The sequence below is a fragment of the Marmota flaviventris genome, chromosome 4 (genome assembly GCF_047511675.1).
Source record: "Marmota flaviventris isolate mMarFla1 chromosome 4, mMarFla1.hap1, whole genome shotgun sequence".
NCBI classification, from domain to species: domain Eukaryota; kingdom Metazoa; phylum Chordata; class Mammalia; order Rodentia; family Sciuridae; genus Marmota; species Marmota flaviventris.
The window spans coordinates 166,344,228-166,367,031 of NC_092501.1; the positions used below are offsets into that span (position 1 = coordinate 166,344,228).

Below are 22,804 nucleotides of genomic sequence, written 5' to 3' on the forward strand. Positions count from 1 at the left end.
TGCAGGACAGCAGTCCTCAGGCTGTGCCTGCCCTAGTGACTCCATGGTGTGTAGGACAGCAGTCCTCAGGCTGTGCCTGTCCTAGTGACTCCATGGTGTGTAGGACAGCAGTCCTCAGGCTGCACCTGCCCTGAGTGACTCCATGGTGTGTAGAACAGCAGTCCTCAGGCTGTGCCTGCCCTGGTGACTCCATGGTGTGTAGGACAGCAGTCCTCAGGCTGTGCCTGTCCTAGTGACTCCATGGTGTGTAGGACAGAAGTCCTCAGGCTGTGCCTGCCCTAGTGACTCCATGGTGTGTAGGACAGCAGTCCTCAGGCTGTGCCTGCCCTGGTGACTCCATGGTGTGTAGGACAGCAGTCCTCAGGCTGTGCCTGCCCTAGTGACTCCATGGTGTGTAGGACAGCAGTCCTCAGGCTGCACCTGCCCTGAGTGACTCCATGGTGTGTAGGACAGCAGTCCTCAGGCTGCGCCTGCCCTAGTGACTCCATGGTGTGTAGAACAGCAGTCCTCAGGCTGTGCCTGCCCTAGTGACTCCATGGTGTGTAGGACAGCAGTCCTCAGGCTGTGCCTGCCCTGAGTGACTCCATGGTGTGTAGGACAGCAGTCCTCAGACTGCGCCTGCCCTGGTGACTCCATGGTGTGTAGAATAGCAGTCCTCAGGCTGTGCCTGCCCTGGTGACTCCATGGTGTGTAGGACAGCAGTCCTCAGGCTGCGCCTGCCCTAGTGACTCCATGGTGTGTAGAACAGCAGTCCTCAGGCTGTGCCTGCCCTAGTGACTCCATGGTGTGTGGAACAGCAGTCCTCAGGCTGTGCCTGCCCTAGTGACTCCATGGTGTGTGGAACAACAGTCCTCAGGCTGTGCCTGCCCTAGTGACTCCATGGTGTGTAGGACAGCAGTCCTCAGGCTGTGCCTGCCCTGAGTGACTCCATGGTGTGTGGAACAGCAGTCCTCAGGCTGTGCCTGCCCTGAGTGACTCCATGGTGTGTAGAACAGCAGTCCTCAGGCTGTGCCTGCCCTAGTGACTCCATGGTGTGTAGGACAGCAGTCCTCAGGCTGCACCTGCCCTGGTGACTCCATGGTGTGTAGAACAGCAGTCCTCAGGCTGTGCCTGCCCTAGTGACTCCATGGTGTGTAGAACAGCAGTCCTCAGGCTGCACCTGTCCTGGTGACTCCATGGTGTGTAGAACAGCAGTCCTCAGGCTGCACCTGCCCTAGTGACTCCATGGTGTGTAGAACAGCAGTCCTCAGGCTGCACCTGTCCTGGTGACTCCATGGTGTGTAGAACAGCAGTCCTCAGGCTGTGCCTGCCCTAGTGACTCCATGGTGTGTAGAACAGCAGTCCTCAGGCTGCGCCTGCCCTGGTGACTCCATGGTGTGTAGAACAGCAGTCCTCAGGCTGTGCCTGCCCTAGTGACTCCATGGTGTGTAGGACAGCAGTCCTCAGGCTGTGCCTGCCCTAGTGACTCCATGGTGTGTAGGACAGCAGTTCTCAGGCTGTGCCTGCCCTGGTGACTCCATGGTGTGTAGGACAGCAGTCCTCAGGCTGTGCCTGCCCTAGTGACTCCATGGTGTGTAGAACAGCAGTCCTCAGGCTGTGCCTGCCCTGAGTGACTCCATGGTGTGTAGAACAGCAGTCCTCAGGCTGTGCCTGCCCTAGTGACTCCATGGTGTGTGGAACAACAGTCCTCAGGCTGTGCCTGCCCTAGTGACTCCATGGTGTGTAGGACAGCAGTCCTCAGGCTGTACCTGCCCTGGTGACTCCATGGTGTGTAGAACAGCAGTCCTCAGGCTGCACCTGCCCTGGTGACTCCATGGTGTGTAGAACAGCAGTCCTCAGGCTGTGCCTGCCCTAGTGACTCCATGGTGTGTAGGACAGCAGTTCTCAGGCTGTGCCTGCCCTGGTGACTCCATGGTGTGTAGGACAGCAGTCCTCAGGCTGTGCCTGCCCTAGTGACTCCATGGTGTGTAGAACAGCAGTCCTCAGGCTGCACCTGCCCTGGTGACTCCATGGTGTGTAGAACAGCAGTCCTCAGGCTGTGCCTGCCCTAGTGACTCCATGGTGTGTGGAACAACAGTCCTCAGGCTGTGCCTGCCCTGAGTGACTCCATGGTGTGTAGGACAGCAGCTCTCAGGCTGTGCCTGTCCTAGTGACTCCATGGTGTGCGGAACAGCAGTTTTCAGCTCTGCCTCAACCTAAGGTACTCCCTTTTGTAAAAGAGTAATTTGCCATGAGCGGATCCATTTTGAGTCCAAGTGCCAAGGTGTGATCCGTCTACACCTTGTTTGTACAAGTAAATAAGAATCACGAGGCGCAAACTCATAACTACCTTACATTTGCCAACTTATCAAACTAAATCAGGAGCACTTGGACCTGTGGACATCTCACGTCATATCAGAACCGGACTTGGGAACTTAGCAGCCTCACCAGGTGAGGAGCCCTTGACCTTGTCCCCTGCTCTCTCATCACAGGCCTTGCCCAGGAAAATCGCCACTGAGAAGAAACTGTGATTTCCTGTCCTGTTGCTCTTCAGCCGAGTGCAGTTTTCCTCCTGTGGTGACCACGCAGCCGCTCCAGCGGACACTCTGAAACAGACGGCTCTGACAGCTCTGAGGATCTGGTCGTAGGAATCCTCATGTGACCACCTACAGTGACTCCTTGACTGCACTCTGGTCTCTGCTGTGCTCTGGGCCCAGCCTCCTGCAGCTCCTCTAACCCTTCTTGGTCTTCCTGTGACCTCTTTCTGTAGCATTGTGTGAAGTACCTGCGAGCCGAGTGTTTGGGTATTAGAAATTAAGATTGGAGTAAAAGAACTTGTGAGTGTGGGCTTATGACAGCAGGTTAGCCACTAGTGTTCAGTGCACTGCCCCGAGGACAGCAGAGCCACCTGTGAATTTGCTGCTATTCAGTGAATCTGACATTGGGTGAGGGCACAAACGTGTTTCACCCATGTTGGTGACGTGGCGCGTCCTGACAAAGGGCCCTGGAAATGAACCTGTCGTTGCCATCATGGCTCTGCCAAGCAGGCATGCAGTGGCAGGCAGGCCTCGCACACCCCCAGACAGAGGGGCTTCAGGGGTGCCTGGGTTCAGGAGCACCTGCCTACCAGGCACCAATGTGGAGGCCCCGGTTTAGTCCCTCCAGCAAACCACAGAAGCCCAGACAGAGCTCTGCCTGTCTCCAAGCACAACAGAGTCTCTAAGCACCATATCTGACGTGCACAGGGCCGAGTGACAATCCCTTGTCATAGCAGAAGCAGGAAGCACAACTCCAACAGGGAAGACAGTCAACACACCACAGAAGGAGCCCGGGCAGGACAAACACAGGGCGTTTGAAGCATCTATAAATGTGCTTCTACGGAGAATCAGAAATTCTTTGATACAAATTAAAAAAAAAAAAAAAAAAGAACATCTTGGCCAAAAAGTTGTTTTTAAAAGACCAAGTACAAACTATAGCATTGAAAAAATGACAGGAATGGAAACTTGCTGGACCCCTCAATGGTGGAGATGGGAGAGAAGAGAACCAGCAAACTGGGAGACAAAAGCCTTTACTCGGGTGCTCAGCAGGGAGAAACAGCTGGAAGAGAATGAACAGAGCCGGACACAGCTTTCCACACCTGTCATCCAGCAACTCAGGGCTGAGCAGGAGGGTCACAAGATCAGGGCCAGTCTCAGCGACTTTACAAAGACGCTGTCTCAAAACAAAACAAAAATAAAATGAGTGGGGATATGACCCAGTGGTGGGTGCCCCCGGGCTCAGTCCTCAGGACTGCAAAACAAACAAGCAAAACCGAACAGCTTCAGGGTCAGGCCGCAGGAGAGCAAAAGACCTAAAGTTCATGTCACTCAAGTCCCATAAGGAGAGGGCGAAGCAAACTGCAGCTGGAACTCAGCAAGTTTGGCAAAGGTCATGAGAACACAGACTCAAGAAACCAAGAGAACAGCATTAGGACAAAGCAAAAAACCAAGCCCACAGCACCAAGCCCACAGCACCAAGCCCACAACACCAAGCCCACAGCACCAAGCCCACAGCACCAAGCCCACAACACCAAGCCCACAGCACCACACATCATAAAACTTCAGGAACGGCCATGGGCTGATGGCTGGGGAGGCGATGCCAGCTCGGATGACACTGGAGCCCTCAGCAGAGACCAGGGCCAGGAGGAAACTCGTACCAGACAGAAGGACCGTCAGCACAAGCCCAAAGCCTGGGAAAGCAAGGCCAGGAATGAGGGTGAGGAGGTGCCACTCAGCACAGGGCACCCAGGGCTGTCTCACCACCCAGGCTTGCGGACGCCAACAGAAGGAGAATGAAGAAGGGGGCCTCGGCAACAGGGTGGCAGAAACCAGGGGACGGGGACAAACTGCCCTTTGCAAGAGTCTCTTCACTCCCGCTCTGTAGTGAAAGCAGCAGTTGCGACTCCGTCAGATGGGGTGTGCGACACATGTGAGCACTCGGACGACAGCATGCAAAGTGCACTGGTAAAAGGCATGAGGGACAGCCAGAGTCCCAGCAGCCTTGCAGTGGTGAGACGGGCGCTCAGCGGCCCACAGAGACACACACACTCCCAACACCCAAGCAGCCACTAGCAAGCCACAGCAGCAGTGTGCTGGAAAGGTGTTATAATGAATCAGGTGGGTTTCTAAAAGTGATCAGATGGCCCGAGGCAAGACAGAGAGGACCCTGACAGAGATAAGGAAAATGGATGGAGGCCCGGATAGAACAGCAGTCACCTCAGGTGTAAGTGACCTAAATACAGCAGCCAAAAGACAGAGGTTGGCAGAGGAGGGAGAGGCACAGCCCAAGTGCACGCTGTCTGTAGGAAACTCACTCCACTCGTAACGGCCGGGGAGATTGAGAGAGTAGGACAGAAAAAGAGATGTCCAGACACATCCCGAGGGCGAGAGTCTAGGCTCTGGTCATGTGAGAGCAAGGGAACCACGAGGGAAAGGAGGGATGTGTCCCTGATACTGAGTCCATGAGAAGACGTGATCCTGAACCCAAGCATCGCAGAAAACTGCGTCAGAACGCTTGGAACCAAACCCACGGAGCTGGAAAGGAGAGAGCCAGATCCGGATGGCAGTTGGAGAGCTCGGCACTGCTCCCTGGCAGGGGCAGACCTAGTGGACAGGAAACCAGCCAGGTGCCGAGGAACCAACGACACGGGTCCCAACAGGTGTCGCGTGGCCGTGCCTCACAACAGAGGGTGGGTCCTTCCCCAGCCCAGTCTGACCACAGGCCACAGGAACCAGCAGGAGGATCACAACCCTCCCTTGTGAATTCAGTGGCGCCCAATCAAACCAGAAGACAACTCTCCACCTTGTAGAAACTCAACAACCCCAGGGCAGGCGAAATTGCCAAGGGAAATTCGAAACACCCAAACGGCCTTAAAGTGAAGGTGCAGTGAGGAACCTGCAGGGCGCAGCTTCCGCAGCGAGGACCAGAGGCTCGCAGCCTGGGTTCTCAGCCCTCAAGAAGTCAAGGGTGCAGCGCTGGTTCCCAGTGAAGGAGCTGGAAAAAGAAGGCCACAGTGACCCAAGGCGGAAAGGGAGAGGAAATCCTGAGACCCGGGCAGACAGCAGCTTAACCTAGAACAGAAAGCCGTTGGGCGGGAAAGCTGTTGTGTGTTTTCAGGGCCCGGACAGGGACAGGGCCACCGGCATCACACACAAAACACAGACATGACACAGACCCCGGCAGCCAGAGTGAAGGCCAGGGCAGGCCACTCACACTCAGGCACACAACTGCATGGAGCTGGCTGGAGATCCCTCATCTTCGAGGCCAGGCGATAAAGACAGAAATGCGGTGTGACCCACACCCAGGAGAATGGCCAGGCTCACGAGATGGACAGCACGCGGTGCCGCCAAGCAGGCGAAGCAGCTGGAGCCCTGTCTTACTGGGATTGTGAAATGGTGCAGGAACCTCAAAAATGGGTCGGTTTTTCATAAAGCAAAACACCGGACCCCCTCCCACCCAGCCGTCCCCACTGCCCCATGACCCTGCTACTTGCTCCTGGAGAAGTGAGAACACAGACTGACAACGTGTGGAGTGGCTTTCCTCACAGGGAAAGCCATTCAAGTACCCCCCAGAGGACGGCAGGTCAACATACTCTGGGGTGGTCAGTTGACCACGGCACAGATTTCATCAGTGACAATGGAAATTGGAACTGTGGATGTCTACGGAGGCTGGGTTGATGACAGCAAGCAGGGGGCTTTGTGGGGACCCAGGCCCACCTCTGACTCAGAACTGTTTTCCTGGGACACACCTTGGTCCACAGATGGAAGAGGAAGCTTCTCCAGCTCGTAGCACGGGGCACGAATCTTACCTCAACTCCAGAGCCACTGTTTGACATCGTGTTAGACACAGTCCTAAAGGGAGCCCTGATGTAGAGTCCGCGACACTCGCGTGACACCCTCTTCAAGGGGGATCAAGTCAAAATGTTCTCCATCGTCACTGCTGTTGAACGGGGTGGCCCTGGAGGCCCTCGACAATGCCAGAAAAAGAAAACAAGTCAGATGTGGAGAATCGGAAGGAAAGAAGCAGAGCTGCTCACGTGTCCCAGCTGTCGGTGCTCACGGGGGTCTTCCTGGACCAGCACCGATGGCTCCATCTATGATGGACGGCGACCTTGGTCCTCTGCTCCTGCTTGAAGGACCCATCCCTGGAGGATACACGTGCAATGAATAGCTGAAAGGTGCCCTTTGACCCACTCTTGTCATTCAGCATCCTGCTGTCCCTTAGCAGTTACATGCACATATATTTGGCAACAAGATATTTCAAAGGAAGGAAAAGTTGTCTTTTTTTTTTAAGTTAGGGAGCGGCAGCTTGCTCAGGACATGTCCTTGCTATCCACCTCAAGTTCCTTTTAGCATCTGGTTGAGATGAAGAGAAAATGGTCCTCTGATATGAAATCAATATCCGAGCAGGGTGGAACGAGGTTCATATCAGGTTTCCTCAACGCGAACGTCAAGTGTGCGGTGATGCTCAAAAACGAGGCTGCCGCCCTGCCAACAATAGACTCAAAAGTGCAATTTTGGCAAAATAAATAAAATGATGGTTAAAAAATGATTTTCTTTTTCAATGATCTCATAGGACACAACATTGAAAAACAAGGACAAATTTATTGCAAGGCTTGTAGAATTTGGGGGAGGCAGCTGAAAAGAAAAGATATTTAAACAATGTGGAAGGAGGAGAAGAGATGGAGAGGAATCCCTGTGTGCCTACTAAGCACCAGCACTTCACAGGCACCCCCTTCCGAGCACTCCTAGGGGGAAGAGCTGGCCACACTGACCAGCTGCAGAGCCACTTGGAGGTGGCCAGGCCCTCACCCTCTGGATCCCTGGGAGCTGGGCTCAGGAGAATCATTCTGGAAAACTCCTCAAGGGGTCTCAGTGTGCACCCATTTTGCCTCTTGGGATGGCATACAGTCTACCCTCTCTCCACCTTGTCCCCTACAGGGGACCAAGCATCCCATTCCTGCCCCCTTCTTTGCTGGCTTGCTCTCCACAGCCTGTGTTTCCTGTCTCTGTCCTGACTTGTGTTTCATTGAAGAGGTACCTGATGCTTCTCAGCATGCACCTGCTGCGCATTGTCCCCAGAGGTCAGCCCTGGGTCTTAACACTGACCCTCGTCCCCAGCCCTTCCTCCACCTGAGGCCCACCACCTCCCCACAGTGACTCAGAAGCAAATCTCAAGGGTCTCACCCCTAAATATGCCAGCAGATCAAAGATTTGAAAATCAATAGCTAGAGACTTTTTATAAACCAGATGCTGGCTCTTTTCTGTGACCCCCACCCAGAGCAGCGTCCTGTCCACTCCAGGGGGCAGGGTGAGTGAGTGCCACTTCTGCAAGGGCAGAGATGCTGAGGGGTCAAGTCTCCGCCAGGCGGATGGACAGACTCGCTGCCCACGGTGCCATGGGGACCCTGTCCCGGCCCCTTCTCCTCTCCTGCTCTCAAGCAGCTGCCCTGCTGGCCTTCCCGAGCTCACCAGGAGTGCCTAGTGCCCCGGGTGGAAAGCCTGCCTCCACCTCGAGCACCCCAGCCCTGGACTGTGTGCAGCCACTTGATATCTCTTGGTGTGGGGATCCACGCGTCCTGGTTCTGTGGACCCAGTGACCAATGGTTCCTTCTTCTGCTGACCATTCCCCAAGTATTAGGGTTTCTCAGATTTTCACCCCAGGTTATCACTTAACTTTTTGTGTTCCTGTATTCCCCCAACCCATGGCGTTATGAGGACCCTGGGGCGGTCATCCGCTGTCGGTGGGCAGCCTCCAGGGCTGGGGGCCCTCTGGAGGAAGCCTTGGGGTCTGCAGTAGCTCAGGCTGCCCAGGCTCCTCCTCTGAGGCAGGCTGGGTGTGCCCTCCCTGCAAGCCTCGTCTCTCTTGGTGCAATTTACCCATTCGACTGTGAGCTCCCCGAGGGCAGAGGCCATGTTTTATTAATACCAACATCTCAGTATTGATATACTGCTGTTCAATAAGGGTTTGCTGTGAATAAATTAGCGAAGTCTTATCAAATGTAATTCAAAATGCACTTGGGGGAAATTAGAAATACAGTTGTCTAAAAGGCCTAATAGAAGCATTCTTAAGCACTTTGCAAGGCTAAGAAGGGGTACTTTTACCCCAGATTTTGGCCTTGTAAAGAAACATAAGTGATGTGGGATATCTGCTTGGCATGAAACCAAAAGCTTGCAAATGGCTATTTCTTCACATTGAAAAGGACATCAGCTGTCTAGAGGCACACCGTTTCCATGGGGATGGAGGTGGCCTCTCCTGCAAGGTCCCCAGGTCATCTCTGCAGCACCCAGGGTCCAGCCAGCTCGGGTCTGTTCTTTGGATGAGGTCATGAGCAGTAAGTACACCATGGGGCTCAGCTGCTCTCTCTGCTGATCTCGGAGGGTCAAAATCCCAGCTCTCCTTGATGGTATTCTGTCTGTCAATCACCAATTGATTTACTTAATCCTTTTACCACTTCCTGTTACTAATTGCAGGGCAAGGAGTTGGGTGGATCTACTTACTGTGGACAGTGCATGCTTTCTTTCTTTGAAAAGTCATAAATCACCTCCTCGGACCCGAGTGAAGGTCCTGGAATCTGGGATCCCACCACCAGCCACTCTGCCCCGTCTTATGACTCCACAGGCCGCAGTCCTGCCCTCGGACTTGCCATTCGCAGACCAATAGCTCTGTCTTTCTGGTCTCCTTTTTTTTCAGCAGAGACTACTTCTAGGGTCTTCTCACCATTTCCTCTGGGGCTATAGGGCTGCTGTCTGGAGTGGACCCTGACATGCCAGAAGCAACCAACCATGGTTTCTGCTGGAGTGTGCTGAAGTGTGACATTTTACCTTTAATGTCCCTCTGAATGACCTAAAGCATCTTGCTTTACTCATAAATTGCAGTCTGTAAGAGACTGAATGCTGAGCACTTTGTCATCTGAGTTGCCTCCTCGACTCGTGCAAACAGACTACATAGGAGTCTTGGCAAAGCCCAGCTACCTTGCCAAAGTTTTCCAAGATGCCTTCAGAGTGGACCTTCCTACTCTAGGGTAGAGAAACCGCAGTCCAGGATGAGGAGGGAGCCTGACGTTCATGCTCTCCCATCACTTCAGGCAGGACTTATTGAACTCACAGGCAGGAATCAAGTCCACCTTCAGAGTCCCTCAGGGAGGGTGATTCCACATCCTTCCCCAGCAGTCACGTCCACTGGACCTTCTCCTCTGAGTGACCTGAGTACCTCAACTTCCTGAAGAATCACTTCTGCCAGGAATGTCTCCCCAGCTATGGTCCAACCCCGCCTGCTCATTCCTTTACTCTTTGCTAAGCTGAGTAGGGAGCCACACTCTCCTGCCATCTCTGGGAGGTGGCTTTATCCAGTCCAGAGGCTGAGTCCACTCCTGTTGGCGGGATCCCACTGTCTGTCTTGCTGGAAGTCATGCCCACTGCAGACAGGGCCGGCTGTGTGAACACAGCCCTGCTGCGGGCGAAAGTGGAAGAGAGAGTCCTGGAGCACTGTGACCTTGCTGCATGACCTCTATGGCAGGATGAGAAAGAGCAGGGTCACCTGCTGAGATATGCACCAGCCAGAGCTCCTGCCCCAGGTCCTCATTGTGAGGAGCTTGGTTTGGTTAAAGCCCTGGGAAGATTCCTCTTATCTTGGGGCTTGCCCTGAGGACACTCCTATGTGCAAAACAGGCAAGTCCTCCAGCCCCCACCCTCACCCTGCCGCTCTGGAGACTGGAATCCCAGGACGGAGCCCGTGATCACCTCTCTCCACCTTTGGTCCTCGGAGGGCATGGAATGAAAGAGCAAGCTCCTGCCTTCAGACACTTGGTGGTGTGATTTCCACACCCACTGCCTGAGTTACTCTATCGTCCTGAACTTGCACGCCATCAACCAAAAAGCTCGATGTCACAGGGCCATGACTGCGGTCTCTGTTGCCATCATTCAAAGGTCCCTTTCAATGCTGTTTGGCACCATGGTCTTGGTCAGTTGGGCTGAGCACTGGGATCGTCTTTCTGATGCACCTGCAGTGTCAGCCTGATTTTTCTAAATCTTCAGGGCTGGTGGCTATTGAGCTGCCTCATAAAATAACTTAGATTCATTGAATTTTATAAAAATGATAAATATAACATCTGCCATGTCCATATTTTTCTAAAAGTCGTTTTAAGAACTCTATTTGCGTAAGTGATGCTGTATTCTTTATTGCTAAAAAGTCAAGAATCACGGTTCTTACTTGGGAGAATACACGTACAGTCCTAACTGGGCGTCTCACCCGCTGCGCTCTGATTGCTTTGCCTGTCTTCTCTATTTCACCTCACCGAAATCCCGTGAGGTGAATACTGTTTTTGTCCCCACTGTAAAGATGCGGGCCTCTGGCCCAAAAAGGTTAAACGCATGCCCAGGTTCAGATGGCCAGAAGAGCCAATGCTGGGCAGCTGGCCTAGTCCCTGGTGATTAGGACTAGATGTTGTGGGTCCTTCATGGAGCGAGGCCCATTCCTAATAAAGTTCTCCAAATTCTTAGCTTCGGTACGGGCGATGGAAGAGGCAGAGAGAGGAGGAGTACTGTATCCTCCAGGGCCCAAGAGTTCTGCGTGTGCTTCTTGTCCACCTTGCCCGGGACAGAGTCAGCCCGGCCTCCGTGGAGCAAGTGGGTTTGCTCCTCCTCCAGGTGGTGCCTCCTGATCCCAGACGGGGCTGTCCTAGGAGGGAGTGTCCCTGGCTAGTCATGGGCTCAAAGCTCGTTTTTGCGGCTGAAAGACATTTTCCTGGAAAGACCAGACTGTCTCCATTGAGCTACCAACTCTGACTGGCGCCACGGAGCCCATGTCGTACGAAGGAGTAGGATCCCTCTAAATGCTGAGGGACAACGAAAGGGAGCCACCGGCAAATGGGAGCCTGCAGCCAGGCTGGAGGAGCACTGTCGGAAAGAGCTTCCGGAATTCCAGGAGGGAGTTAGATCGCTCTGTTGCTGACAGACAGGCCCAGTAACATTGTGGAAAGCTGCCCCTTGGTTTTTCAATCAGGTGCCTTGTGTGTACTGAGATCCAAGGCGGCCATTCTTTTTGTTTCTCTTTTCATTCTTCAACACTGTGTTTTGATGATACATCATCAAGTTGATTAGCTCATCTAAATAACAAATCCATAGTTAAAATGAGTTTGTTGAAAATAAAAGAAACACCCTCGTGATGATGAAGAGACAGTGCACCGTGTGTCACAACAAGTATTGGGACCAGCGAAGCTCAAAACGCAGGCCATCAGCACTTCAGAGAAGCCAGAACCACCTGCTATCTGAAGAAGGACGCTGATCTGGATTTTACCTAGTCTATAGTTGTCTCTCTTGACCTGTTGTAAACACAGGCTGTTCACACTTTATTTTCCACTTATGCGCATTAGGGTAACGGCAGTCTGAATGCGCTTTACTGATAGTCGCGTTACTGGTCCTTTAAGAGGGATCCATGTTCTTGTTTGGTCAACAGTGTCTTAACATGTGCCTACAGGTAAATGTTTGAGATGTGGGTTCCACTCTGTCTTTGGGGTGACACACTTCACATTTTGATTGATGAGTGCATCACGTGATACACCTTTTATTTCAGAATGTGCCTGCCACTGATGAGTGACAGATGGAGCGGTCCCTCCAGGTCTGCTCGAGGGCAACGTGCAGACAGCAAGGGCACACTATGGAGGCCGCAAGCGCCTGGCGTGGTGGGGGGGGGGCGCCTGTGGGGTCTCCTGGGACCTGCGTCAGCAGGGAAAGGCAGGTGGCGCCCTCTCCTGGGAGCCTAACTGCAGACCTCAGGGGAGCCCCCGCCTGCTCAGGAGTAAGCAACAGCAGTGTCTGATCTACCAGCCTCCACGTTTCCCTAAAACACTTTTTTATTCTATTTTCAGGCTGAAAAGTCAAATTTTTCCTCTATTAATCTTTTTGTGAAGGACCTCTCTGTGCCTGAGAGTTAATTGCCTTCTAGACGTTTCCTGGCTTTTTATCTATCTCTCAAGCTTGGCAATCAAAGGAATATATAGATTTCCGGGTGCAGAAATTGGTCTGATGATGTTTTCTGCTGTTCGCGTCGTCCTTCCTGCTGAAGCTCAGCAATATCCTCTGCGTTCTGTTGACCGCAGCAGGACACTGGGTTCCAATTCCACCTTCCTGAGTTGGAACGCTTCTCTCCGAGGCTGCTCTCAACCTCAAGCTCAACCTCTCTGCACCAGCCCCACGGCTCCTCTGCCTGCCTCCTGTGCCTGCATCCTTCCCTCATCATTCTAGAAATCCTGGGGTTCACTTTGACGACTCCTCCCCTGATTGCTGTTGGCCAGGTTACCCATCCTTCCTCCGAGTTCCCTCCAAACCGCCCTTTCCTGTACTGGTCTGTCTATTGACTCCTACAATACACCAGACCCGGTGCCGGAGCTAGGACTCCAAAGAGAACCCAGGCTTGGTCCTGTCTTCCAGTCACCCACAAGCTAAGCCCAGCAGCAACAGCTCCTGAGTACTGGATGTGGTCTACCTTGAGTGCCCTGGCTGCCCCACCTTGCTAAGAAGGTCCCTCATTTGGCCTGTTCAAAGTATCCTTCCCAGAACAGTTGATGCTTATTTGGGGTTTTAACTGACCAGTATCAGGGACCTTCAGGGGAGAGAAGGTGAAGAGCTGAGATACAGAGTCAGAAACCCCTGCACACTTACCTCACCTGCAAACCCAGACAATAATGGCTCTCACCTGGTGCCTCTGGAGCGAGTCTAATGGAAGAGCATGTGTCAGTGTCTCAATCCGGACCTAAGAGGGCACCCCATACCCCTAGCCACTGCTGTCGTCTGGGGGTGCACTCTCTTACTGGGGACATAAGACCAAGAACATGCAGAGTTTCACAGGGACACAGAATACCTAAGGAGCCTTTGATATTCCCCTGGCAAAGGAAATGATGAGGGCACATGGCCGAAGCTACTCCCTGCACGCCTCCCCTGCCTGTCCTTTCCCCCGCCTGTCCATTCCCCCGCCTGTCCACGGCACTGAGCCGCCTGGTCACCTTGGCCGTGCGAGTGCCTGCTGGGTCCTGCAGATTCTGCCTGCAGACTTCACATGCACCCTTCTGTCCTTCACGTCACCTGCGAGTGCACACGATATTTCCCATTTGTGGATGAAGAGGTCGGACTTGACAAGGAGTCTGACAAGCCGGCGACCCCTGTGCGTGGCTGGCTTGAGATCGGAACCCAGGCCCGCCTGGCAGAGATCTCAGGCTGCTCCATCAGCACAGCGAGAACATGGCCTGGAAGTCACTCTCCATCTTCCTGCTGCTACCAGAAGAGCTTGGGTGGATGGCACCATGGGTCCTTCCTGCCATGGTCCATGCCACATTAACAAATCTAGTGGTGGTGTCAGGGCAGTGACCAGGGAGTGACAGGACTGCAGCTCACTCAGACAACACAGAACAAGACGCAAGCCCTCTGCAGGTAAGAGCACTCGCGGGCACCCAGACCCCCAGCAGCAGCCGGGACTTCCCAGGCAAACTGCCCCCATGCAGAACGCACCGGAGCAGACTGAAAACAGGAACCTGTTCACAGCCACACTGGCCACACCAGCCATCAGTCCTGCCCATGGTATCACGGGGGGCGGGGTGGTCTCGGCATGAAGCCCCTGCTCCAGGAATGCTGTTAGCCCCCGTGGGAAGGAAGCCGGTGCCTCTGGCTTTGAGACCTGTCCTGAGGGGAGCTGAGCTTCAAAGCTGAGCTACTGCTGTTGATCTGTGAGATCAAGATCACTTTGTGAAGAAAAGATATTCCAGCAAGGGGTCACCCTGGCTCTAAAGAAGATAGATTTTATATTAGATTACATCTTGAAATGATTCTCGAAAACCGGCTATTAATGAGACAACTGCTTCCATCTTATGGATTTCTGGGTGTTACTGTAAACACTTGTGTTTGAAGAACTGTTACCACCAGCCTTCGTTGGAGGAGACGTTTGCTAATATCCAACGGAGCGTTTATCACGAGGAATTCAAGTGGAGCTCTTGTCCCACTTCCCAGAGCTGAGAGAGGACTCTAGGAGTGTTTTCACCAAACAATGCCACTGGGAGACAGCAGAACTGCGGGTGATCACCAAGGGACAGTAGGAGGGCACGTGGCCAGGGCCATCTTCCTTGTGCCGGGAGCAGAGCTGCTTGGACAACTGTAGAGTGCCGAGGCGCCTTGGGACGGGAAGTGGCGAGTTCCAGGGACTTGCCTGCCCTAGGAAGCAGCCTACTCAGTGGATGCCCAACTGCTGTGGGGAAAATGGAGCCCGAGACCAAACAGGCCGCCAAACAATAGGTGGGGAAGAAAAGGTGCTTGTGCCCGGCTCGCGACTGCTGGTGCCCTGCTCGGGGACCAGCTGTCATTCCTGATGGATCAGATAAGCCTGGCCTCGGCACACACCCTCTGGGCAGAAGCCAACCTGCACTTTGCTGGTTTGGGAAGAGAATGGGTCGCACCAAGTGTCCGCAGGCTCTGCATGGCCTCTCAGGGCTCGGCTGCCAGAGTGCAGCTTTGTGCATGTCCTGCCAGGGGTGAGCGAGCTCTGCCAGCATCTGCCACACACCTCTGGTGTCACTGCTCAGCCACATGACCGAGCAGTTTAGAGACCAGACTCTGGAGGTGACCTCTGACCAGGTGTGGGAGGGCAGCAGGAGAAGGCTGGGCTCCCAGTTGCCTTGGGACTTCTTCACGTGGCTGCACCCTAGAGGTGGAAGGAGGAGGTGCTCATGGGTGCACAAGGAAGATGGCCCTGGCCCCTGGCTGCAGGGCAGCGAGGTGGCCGTGTCTCAGGGCCTCCATCCCTTTTGGCCTCAGGCCTCCTCTGGGCCTGGAGTTAGCCCTGGCCCTGCACTGCCCACCTCTGCCAGCCAAATACCTGTCGAACATCTAGTCCGCAAAAAACCCCCAATGCTAGCATTCAGAAGCACTGTAATGTGATGTGATGCTTTTGCCATCACTGTCTCATCGAAAGGTCATTTTCAATTCCGAGCATTGGAGGTGCTGGGAAAGGACGGCCTTCAGGAAGCATGGCTGGCACCTCTCCTGAGCACGGTCAGGAGATCTGCAATGCACCCTTTCCCTCACTTTGCTGTGGTCCACTCTGAACAGCAGGACACATCCAGGAAGCACAAAGGAACTGGGCTCTGTCCCTCGTTACGGCTGCTCCTTCCTGTGCTGTGACAAGCACACTGTTTATATTTCCAAACACCGAGTGGGACGTGAAGCCACACTCCTCCCACCATCTGGGAGTGGTGCTGAGGTCAGATGAGCCCTGGGTGTGAGCTCTCCACACCCAACACACCCTAAGGCATGGCCGACTCACGCACTGAGCCCTGGTGGAATGAGTTAAGGTCAGCAAAGAGTAAGGGGAAATGCAGCCAGGATGCGGGAGAGGATGGCATGGGTCACCGGGAGCCTGGCTGCACTGAGGTGACATCGCGGGCGGGACCTGGGGAGAGGGTCTGACAAAGTCCCAAGTGCAGAGTCAAGGAAGGGAGCACAGCTCCAGGGGGTTGGTCCCTTGCTCCTCACGGTGTGTGTGAACAGTTCTGAGATGGCTCGGCACCTGCACTGGGGTTTAAGTCACCATGCCTGGGGACCGTGGAGCCGGTTCTCACAGATGGAGAGTGGGGCTGCAGTAACCAGGGAGAACACACCGGAAGGATCGGAGGTGCTGACTAGCCCCAGGCATCAACATGTGCTCATGCTGAGCTCCTGACAGGCACACGGTGTCAACATGTGTGCACGGGTCAGGAAGCAGGTGCACATCAGAGCCCAGGCAGGGACGCCCAGGCAGGGACGCCCAGGAGCATGCGCACACCCGGGCAGGTCTGGTCCTCACACCTGGTCTGCTGGAGGAAGCGGCCCATTCCCATGTGGGGCAGGAAAACATGAGCACCAGGTGGGGAGCACACAGAAGAGGGGGTCGAGCCACCCACAGGCTGTAGGTGGGCCGGGGCAGGGGGCCAGGGGTCAGGAGCTGGAACCTGGCCATGCAGCACACGAGCGCCCGCCTGTGCCTGGTGGACAGTACCAGCCCGTCTCTGGCTCCCTGAACTCGAGTTAAGGAAGCAGCTGACAGTGAACAGGCCACCAGTCATGAAGAATGCTACAAAGAAAGTTCTCCTGAGAATGCTGGGCCCCAGCAGAGCTGGGTGGTAAACTCTGAGACCCGAGGGGACAGGAACCAGGCAAGGGCCACATCTTAAAGGCCTTGGCAGGTCACCTGTGCTGCCCCTGCCTCCCCCTCCACTCTCTCTGGGTTCTCATCCTGGCTCTGACGTCATTGTCATGAGTCCCCTACACCACCCCAGACACCCTGCACTCTCCCTCTTTCCTCCAGGCCCTCCTGACGCAGAGCCATGGAGTACGGACCTGGATCCCTGAGGGCCAGCACTCCCCACATCACCACTGCCACCACGGGATGGAGGCTGATCTCAGGAGCCCTCCACGTTCTGTAGGGCTGGCGGCTGACCTGCTGCTTCCTTCTCCCCAGGCCCCTCCCCTGTTCCCCCAGGCCCCTCCCCTGTTCCCTCCAGGCCCCTCCCCTGTTCCCTCCAGGCCCCTCCCCTGTTCCCTCAGGCCTCTCCCCTGTTCTCCCCAGACCACTCCCCTGTTCCCTCCAGGCCCCTCCCCTGTTCTCCCCAGGACCCTCCTCTCTTCTCCCCAGGCCCCTCCCCTGTTCCCTCCAGGCCCCTCCCCTGTTCCCTCCAGGCCCCTCCCCTGTTCTCCCCAGGCCCCTCCCCCCTTCTCCCAGGCCCCTCCCCTGTTCTCCCCAGGCCCCTCCCCTGTTCCCTCCAGGCCCCTCCCCTGTTCTCCACAGTCCCCTCCCCTATTCTCCCCAGGCCCCTCCCCCTTCTCCCAGGCCCCTCCCCTGTTCTCCCCAGGCCCCTCCCCTGTTCCCTCCAGGCCCCTCCCCTGTTCTCCCCAGGCCCCTCCCCTCTTCTCCCCAGGCCCTTCTCCTGTTCTCCGGGGCGGGTCCCCTTTCCCTGTTCCCTGTCTGCACCCCCAGGAATCTTGCTGCCACCCTTAGCTCAGCCTGCACCTGTGGGTCCCAGGCTAGTGCCCAGGCGCAGTGGTGTCTTAGCTCAGGCTGGCACAACAGACACCACAGCTCAATTTATTTCTCACTGTCCTGGACTCAGGGAGCCCAAGACCAAGGTAGCAGTCTTCATGGAGAGGCCCCTTCCTGGCTCAATGGCAGTGGCATCTCTCTCTGTCCTCATATAGCAAGAGAGAACACACTCTGGGTTCCCTTCCTCTGCTTACAGGGACACTGATCCCACTGTCACGACCCCTCTATCCCTAATTACTTCCCAAAGGAGTGTGGATGTGGGGACCTTCAGCCCACGGCAGGTGGCTGTGTTCTCTGGCAGGATGCACTATGGTTCTCCCAGGGCTGTGTGGGGCGAGGAGCAGGCGCTAGCTTCCGCGGTCACTGTGGTTTTGAATGGAATGGCGGAAATAGCACTTGTGGAGGGCGTGCTGCCGGCTGGTTTTACAAGCCCTGAAAGGAAACAAGGGGCTCAAGTCAGCCAGCCTCCGCTCAAGGCCACCGGAAAGTCAGGAGGCTCCCAAGACAGGGTTTGGAGGGCTTCACCTCCCAAGGACAGACTATGCAGAACATCAGGCCCAGGGTCAGCGGCAGAGAGCAAAGCGAGAAGGAAAACTGGATTTCAGCCTTGGGTCTCCTGCGAGGGCACCAGCCTGAGACACGGCAAAGGAGCCCGAGTACCACGAGGGCCAGATGCCCCTGCATCCCAGACTGGGCAGCAGCTCCCTACCCTGCTAGAGACAGACACCACCCTGTGGGAGTGGGCATGGGCCCCAAGCCTGTGCCACAGCTCAACACACTCCAGAGTGTCCACCACAGAGGAGGAACCCAAAGTCAGCCCACTCGCACAGGGTGGCATGAGGACCCCGGCCTCTGGGAATGGACAAGCAGCAGCATGGCGTTCAGGGTGTGTGAGGTGGACGCAGGGAGAGCCTGTCCCTGTGTGGAGCCTGGACGGGGGACCACAGGGACAGCTGCAGCATGGCGTTCAGGGTGTGTGAGGTGGACGCAGGAAGACCACGTGCTGTGTGGGCAGCGTGTCCCCGGGAGGAGCATCTCAGCCCCTTGCACTGTCTGGGACAGGGCCTCGTTCATTCTCCTTAGTGGTCACGTGTCGAGGATGGATGCTGTAAGCCACAGGAGCAAGCAACAGCAAGATGACTTCAGGGCAGGCAGGGCATGAGGCCACACCTGTCATCCAGCACCTGTGAGGCTGCAGAAGGGAGCCCCAAGTTCAAGGCCCACCTCGGTAACTTACCCTGTCTCAGAATTTAAACAGTTTAAAAACTCCTGTGGGTGTAGCTTTGTGGTAGAGCACCCCTTGGGTTCAATCGCCCCTAAAAATAATAATAAACACCAGCTCCTGCTGGGCGCAGTGGCACAAGCCTGGGATCCCAGTGACTCGGGAGCCAGCCTCAGCAGCAGCGTGGCGCTAAGCAACTCAGAGAGACCCTGTCTCTAAATAAAATACAACATAGGGCTGGGATGGAGCTCAGTGGTTGAGTCCCTAGGTTCAATCCCTAGTACCCAACCCCTGCACCCCAACCCCCACAAAAAAGAAAAGAAAACGTGAAACCAGAGCACAAATTAATGTTGTGAGCAAAATAAAGAGAATCAGCAAGAGAAGACTGTTTCTTTGACGTGATTTTAAAAAGCAAACATAAGAAATTGGCAAGATGGATGAAAATAAATAGTTTAAATAAAACAGAAATCACCAACGTCAGAACTGAACAACAGAACCCGGCCACAGCTCCCAGAATGCAGAAGCAGGAGCAGAAGGGGCTTTCGACCACTGCCTACAGCACACCCGACGACTTCACCAACTCACAACCTGACCCAGAGCAGTTTACCAAAACAGACAGAGGACAGAGAAAAACCCAGCAGCCTTTTTCTATTAAAAATTGGCATCCATGATCTAAAAAACTGCTCCCAAAACCAAGTCCAAACATTATGATTTCTCCATGGATTCTTCCACAAATTTAAGGACTCAAAACAATTGTTCATGTGCCCATTGAGAGAGGAGAGGAGGGAACTGGCACTCACTCACCTGGGAACCCGTGTCCTCTGCACCGAGCCTCTGAAGGACGTTGCCAAGGACAGGCACCCGGGCAGATCTCCCTGACACTCTTAGATCCAAAGCCTTCTGAGAACAGTAAACCATGCACAGCGGTTCTTGTAAGGTAATAAAACCTCATGATAAGTTCCTGGATTAATCCTGGGAATGCAGGTTCAACATTGTAAATCAATAATATAATTCACAACAGTAATAGAATAAAGGTGTCAAACTTAGCAATCATCTCCAAAGGAGCAAATATCTGACAATCTTCAACATCTACTTGTGATAAAAAATTCTCAACAATTAAAAATAGAAGGGAACATTTTAATCAGAAAGAATAATTTAAAGAACAAACATAACAAATCTATTACTTAATAATAAAATTTTTAAAAAGCCTTTTCTCTGAGACCAGAGTATGTCTACGATTACTATTTCCACTTGGCTTTTGGCAGGAAGGCCAAAAATATAACAATAATGATAAATTGAAAACTGGAAGTGAAGAAATAAAACCATCATCCTTCACAGGAGAACTGATTTTGCACGCGAATATCCAAGTGTCTCCTGCTAGAACGTGCTGGTGACCACTGTCCATACCCACAGTCCATATGACTGTGAAGAGCTGCCCCCTGGGCCGGCCTGAGCTGTGGCCAGGCCAGCCCACTGGCAGGAAGTAACTAGACCCTCAGGAAAGAGGAGGCGGCCCCAGCAGGAGCAGCGCGGGCAGGTGCGCGGCACCTGGAGCAGCAGCGGCTCTGGCACAGCTCGACCTCTCACAGCCCCGGAGGCCCAGCCCAGGCCCAGGTAAAGAGCGTGGAAGCTGAGTATCATTTAACCCTTAAAGCAACCACAACAATTAAGATTCAGATGTGAATAGAGAGTTACTAGGTGATTTAAATGAAATTCCTTAATGTGTTCAAATAATCCAAAAGAAGGTAGAAAAGGAAAAAACAGGAAAAAAACCACCAAAACACAAACAATGAGCCAGGAGCCATCTGTAATCCCAGAGACTCAGGAGGCTGAGGCAGGAGGATCTCAGCCTCAGCAATTTAGCAAGGTCCTAGGTAAGTTAGTGAGGCCTTGTCTCAAAATAAAAATAAAAAGGGCTGGGGATGTGGCTCAGTGACTAAGTGCCCCTGGGTTTCATCCCTGTACCAAACACAACAAAACACACAAATAATGAATCCGAACTCTAGCCACAACAATATTATAAATATTAACGTACTAATCCATTTAATTAAAAGGCAAAGTTTGTCAGAATGGACCTCAAAAGCAAGCACAACCTATGCCATCTCTATCCCAAGTGCAACTCTGGAAGACCACACGCGAGCTCTTGCCCGATTCCCTTGCCAGGTCACCTGCTCATTATAAGAGACCCCTCGACAGGACTGAACTAGAGGCTGGGGCTGGGGCTCAGTGCTAGAGCACTTGCCTAGCACGTGGGAGGCGCTGAACTCGATTCCCAGCACCACATATAACTAAAATAAAGGCCCATCAACAACTAAAGAAATGAAAAAAATAAATAAAAGACTGAACTATGCCAGACCCTCCGTTCACCCCCTTGAGCCCTCTGAGGACACTCCTGGCTTCTCCTGCTCTCACAGAACCCATGGAACCAAGTGTGGGTTTCCTCACACTGACCCTGCACCCAGGGCCCCACTGGAGCAGGACAGCAGCTGCCTGGAGTTAGTGCAGACCCCCACGGGCAAGGGCTCAGCCCCACCAGAGGCCCCGCCTCCAAGGCCCACCGCATAGAGGCCTCAGCTTACTCCCACACGGCTACAAATGGGGGACCCCTGGCCCCCTCCTCGGGTCTGGCATTTTTCTGTGTTGCTCACGGAACTCAGGGAAACTCTTAGGATCGCTGGTTTGTTGTGAGGATGGATGGCCCGATGAGGGAATCACAGGCTGAGGTCCAGTGGACACAGGACAGAGGTCCCCGTGGAGCACTGGGAGGTGCTCTGCAAACTCTGCGGCTCCAGCTCCTCACCCCCACTCCCCAGAGGATGGGGTGGCGCAGAAGCTGGGCTGCTGATCCTGAGCTGGTTTTTGGTGAGCGGCCCCCACCAGGAGCCCAGTGAAACCCACCTCATTAAAACAACACGGGCTGCAGTCACCTGGGAGAGTCCAGGGCATGCGGATGCTGTCAGGAGCCAGGGGCAGCAACCAACATGTGTCTCTTGTTCTGTCACCAAATCCTACCCCAAGCTAGCTTTGCAATGGAACGAGAGCACCAGCCTTGCTCCGTGTTTGAGATGAAACCCGAAAACACGAGAAAAAAGTGCACCTGTGGGTGCAACTGGGAAAGAGGGTGCTCGATGGGCAGGTCACATTCAGTCTGGAGCTTATTATCTGAAAAACTTGAAGCCTTACTGAGAGTTTGCAGGGAAAGTGGGAGGAATGTCCAAACACCCTCTGCTCAGATTCACCCACAGTTAACATGTGCCCTGTTTGCTTTGGCATCTGGGTTCTTTCTCTTGAACCTCATATATATAAATACATCTATGTCCCCAAGACCTCTCTCTGAGAGCAAGTTACCTACCTGTGGCCTCTGAATACCTCATTTACCTGTAAATATTTGCCTTCTGATTATTTCAGTACGCATTTCATACGACCACAGATATTCCCCAACATAGCCACAGTGCAGTGTCAGGTTCAGTGACGTCGCGTGACACAGTGTCTCCATCTAATCTGCTGGGCGTGTCCCACTTTTCTCATTCACCCCACGGTGTCCTTTGCTGTCTTTCCTCTGGTACGGGACCTATTCTGGGCTCCTACATTGCTTCAGTCTCCTTGTCTCTAAGCCTTCAGCTCTTCTCCATCTTTGATGACATTGACGAAGTGCTTGCTTGAGTATCATCGAGAACATGCCCATGACTCTGCAGCTCTGGTTCTGGTGAGCAGAGAGCTGCAGTCAAAGCTGCAGAGGCTTTGGATGGGGTGGGCGTGGCCTGCTGAGGGCTGGCCCACCCTCGAGGAGGAGACCCTCTGGTATCTCTTCTCTTGCTCTTTCCTGAAGATCTGCAGGTCATTTCCCGGCACAGAACCCGCAGGAGCCTGGCTGCAGTCCCAATGCTGGTCTCATGCCTGGACAACCTCTCTCTGAGGTTCAGGGACCCCAAGTCCCTTACCCCAGGCTCTGAGGAGGCAGGACTCAACAAGGTCCTTCCAATAGCTAAGGTGTCCTGGGCCTTG

General features: G+C 54.1%; 1 long non-coding RNA gene across 1 annotated transcript; it reads right to left on the reverse strand.

Annotated features, from left to right (window-relative positions):
- Positions 1-17,606: 17,606 nt before the first annotated feature.
- On the reverse strand, positions 17,607-22,410 carry LOC114095518 (uncharacterized). Its single transcript, XR_003583269.2, has 3 exons — positions 22,152-22,410; positions 19,604-19,771; positions 17,607-18,009 (listed from the first exon to the last, which is right to left on the reverse strand). It is a non-coding gene; the product is annotated as an uncharacterized lncRNA (long non-coding RNA).
- Between the last annotated feature and the right edge of the window lie 394 nt (positions 22,411-22,804).